Here is a 4,075-nt window from a genome sequence, read left to right on the forward strand (position 1 = left end):
TCAGGCTATAACATGTCCAAGAATCAAATTTTTCTACCGAATAGTTTCCTTGGAATCGGATGATATGTTTTTCATAGCTGCCGCCGCGTCCGCGCCAGCGCTTCGGCGAAAGTTCGTGTGGCCCGGGGTGCCGTACCTGACGTCACGCTCAGCGCGTTCTGTGATTGGCGGCGCGCACCTGGAGCGCGTCACGCGGCAGCGGAAGCGGTTCGACATGGGCAAACCGCGACGCAGACCCGCCGCGCCGTGCCGCTGACGCCGTTTCCATGGCAACCACGCCGCTGACGCGCGGTTTTGACGCGCGGCAGCCCTAGTGGGAACCGGCGACCGCAACTGTGGTACACGGGGCGCGCACGAGAAAGTGCTTCAGATACGTTTAGTGCGATCTGTGACAGTGTATCTGAGTGCTGCCTTACGCTATCGGAATAAAAAAGTACTGCAATTGTCTAATATTATCTAAACTGCGTATACACCAGCGTCAGTTTCGAAGTGTATTTCAGTTTCAGAAATGAATAAGCGATATTCTTAAACGAACTGTTTAAACAGTACCCTGTGCAAACTGAATTAGCCTACTGTCGTGAGGTCCTCCCAGTCTAGCAGCTAGGCACAGACTGAGCGAATTTTCCGCCATTTTTCCCCCAGTCCGCCATACTGGATTACATCAAGGGTGGGGAGAGGGGGAGAGCCAACAGCGAAGTCTGACGGTGGAGTTGTGAAGTATCTACATCTACATCTACAGAGATACCCCACCAGCCCCCGTATTAGTGCTTCTCGTTTCCTTTTCCGTTCCATTCTCAAACAGAGCGAGGTCAAAACGATTGTCTGTATGCCTCTTTATGAGCCCTAATTTCTCGTATCTTACCTTCGTGGTCCTTACAGGCAGTGTACGTTGGCGGCAGTTGAATCGTTTGGCAGTCAACTTCAAATGACGGTTGTTTAAATTTTCTCAGTAGTGTTTCCCGAAAAAGAAAAATGTCGCATTCCCTCTAGGGATTCGCATTTGAGTTCCCGAAGCACCTCCGTAACACTTACATGTTGTTCGAACCTAGCAGTAACAAATCTAACAGCCCGGCTCTGAATTGCTTCGATACCTTCCTTCAATCCGACCTGGTATGGATCCCAAACACTCGAGCAGTTTTCGAGAATATGTCGCACCAGCGCCCTATATGCTGGTCTCATTTACAGGTGAACCACCCTTTATTGAAATTCTCCCAGTAAACTGAAGTGCACCATTTGCCGTCCCTTCACATTCTCGTTCCACCTCAAATCGCTTTGCATCGTTACGCCCTGATATTTATTCGACATGACTGTGTCAAGCTGGGCACTAGTAATACTGTATCCGAACATTACAGGTTTGTTCTTCCTATTCGTCCGCATTAACTTACATATCTCCACATTTATGGGTAGCTGTCACTCATCACACCAACTGGAAATTTTGTCTAAGTCGTCTCGTATCTTACTACAGCCACTCAATTTCGACAGCTCAACCTGCACCACGGCATCATCAGCAAGCAACTGTAGATTGATGCCCACCCTGTCCGCCAAATCGTTTATCTATATAGAGAACAACTGTGGTCCTTTCACACTTCCCTGGGGTACTCCTGATGATGCTCTCGTCTCTGATGATCACTTGTCGTCGAGAACAACATACTGGGTTCTATTATTTAAAAAATCTTCGAGCCATTCACATATCTGTGAACATACTCCATACTTTCGTACCTTCGTTAATAGCCTGCAATGGAGCACCGAGTCAAACGTTTTCCGGAAATCTAGAAATATGGAATTTGTCTGTTGTCCTTCATCCATAGTTCTCAGTATATCATGTGAGAAAAGGGCAAGCTGAGTTTCGCATGAGCGATGCTTTCTAAAACCATGCTGATTCGTAGACATAAGCTTCCTAGACTTAAGAAAGTTTATTGTATTGAAAGTGAGAATATGGCTCAAGTGGCTCTGAGCACTATGGACTTAACATCTGTGGTCATCAGTCCCCTAGAACTTCGAACTACTTAAACCTAACTAACCTAAGGACATCACACACATCCATGCCCGAGGCAGGATTCGAACCTGCGACCGTAGCAGTCTCGCGGTTCCGGACTGAGCGCCAAGAACCGCGAGGCCACCGCGGCCGGCGTGAGAATATGTTCAAGGATTCTGCAGCAAACATAAATTAGGGATATTGGTCCGTAATTTTGCGAGTCCGTTCTTTTGCCTTTCTTATATACTGCAGTCACCTGCGCTTTTTTCCAATCGCTTGGGACTTTGTGCTGGGCGAGAGATTCACGATAAATGCAAGCTAGGTAAGGGGCCAGTGCCATAGAGCACTCTTTGTAAAGTCGAAATGGGATTCCATCTGGACCTGGCGATTTATTTGTTTTCAAATCTATCCGCTGTTTCTCTCCTACAGGCGTGTTTATTTCTTTGTCGTCCATATGGAAGTCTGTCCGATAGTCAAATGACGGTATCTTCATACAGTTCTCCTGTGTGGAAGATTTCTTGAAATTGAAATTTAAAACTTCGGCTTTCCTTCCGCTATCTTCAACTGCCACACCAAAGTGATCAACAAGGGACCGAATGGAAGTCTTAGACCCGTTTAGCGATTCTACATATGACCAGAATTTTCTCAGATTCTCTGCTAGAACTTTATGCTACGGTGTGACGGTGGTAGTTGTTGTATCTTCGCACATATATTTTTTCACAGATGCACGGATCCCTACTAACCTTCGCATGTCGTCATCTGTGCATCCCCTTTTGACTATACAGGGTGGTCAGAAAATGTCTGAAACGCTCGTAGTGATGCTGTAGGGAAAGTTGTAGTGAGACATAAATGTTAAGAAAAAAATTCGATACGTTGCGCCGTTTCCGAGTTATTTAGCATTGAAGTTGGCCAACCAGATCGTCGCGCGCGTGAATTCAAGTTTCAGCTAACGATCAAAGCACTCGTTGGGCAGCACCGCCCCTGGCAGGCCGCTTGAATGTGAGCGCGCGACGCCCCGATTGGCTAAATTCTATGCTAAATAACTCGGAAACGGCGCAACGTATCGCATTTTTTTCTTAACATTTATGTCTCAGTAAAATCCGCCCTACAACATCACGACAAGCGTTTCAGACATTTTCTGACCACCCTGTAGAGTGCAACAGCCCCTGCTTCCTCAGCATCCGCCGAATTTCCTTATTAAACCATGATGGGTCTTTTCCATCTTGTATCCACTTGCTAGGCATATAACTCTCCAGACCACGATTTACAATCTGCTTAAACTAAATGAAATGTTAATAACTGCTTATTTACTCTATCTAGCAGAAACACTCTCCCAGACTTCTTGACTGATTTATTAACTTTTGGAATCACAGTTGCTATAACCACATCATGATCGCTAATCCCAGTTTCTGTGCTGACATTATCAATAAGGCCACACTATCTGTAGCTATAAGGTCTAAGGTATTTCTATTACATGTGGGCTGCTGAGCTAGGTGCTCAATACAATTTTAAGAAAAGGTGTTCAAAAGCATTTTGAATGACTTCAAATGGTTCAAATGGCTCTGGGTACTATGGGACTTAATATCTGAGGTCAACTGTCCCCTATAACTTAGAACTACTTAAACCTAACTAACCTAAGGACATAACACACATCCATGCCTGAGGCAGGATTAGAACCTGCGACTGTAGTGGTCGCGTGGTTCCAAACTGAAGCGCCTAGAACTGCTCGACCACACCAGCCGGCTTTTGCATGACTATCTGTCTGTACCCTGTGTAGTTAATCCATAGACATTCCAGTCTATACTCGGCAGGTTAAAGTCCCTTCCAACTAGAATTGCATGACCTGGCTAATTACATGCAATTGACTGTAGACTTTCTTTGAATGACTCTAGAACTGTCACAGCAGAATAGGGTGGCCAGTAAAAACATTCAACAATTAACTTAGCCACCTATACCAGTTATATGTGACCAGTTGACTTCACAGTCATGCTCAACTTCATCCTCAGTAGAGTCAATATTTTTGTCAACTGCAATAAACACCTCCCGTCCTATGGCCTCTAGTCTGTCTTCCCGATATACTTTCCCTCACTTGCTAAATAT

Source organism: Schistocerca cancellata, chromosome 2 (assembly GCF_023864275.1).
Source record: "Schistocerca cancellata isolate TAMUIC-IGC-003103 chromosome 2, iqSchCanc2.1, whole genome shotgun sequence".
NCBI classification, from domain to species: Eukaryota; Metazoa; Arthropoda; class Insecta; order Orthoptera; family Acrididae; genus Schistocerca; species Schistocerca cancellata.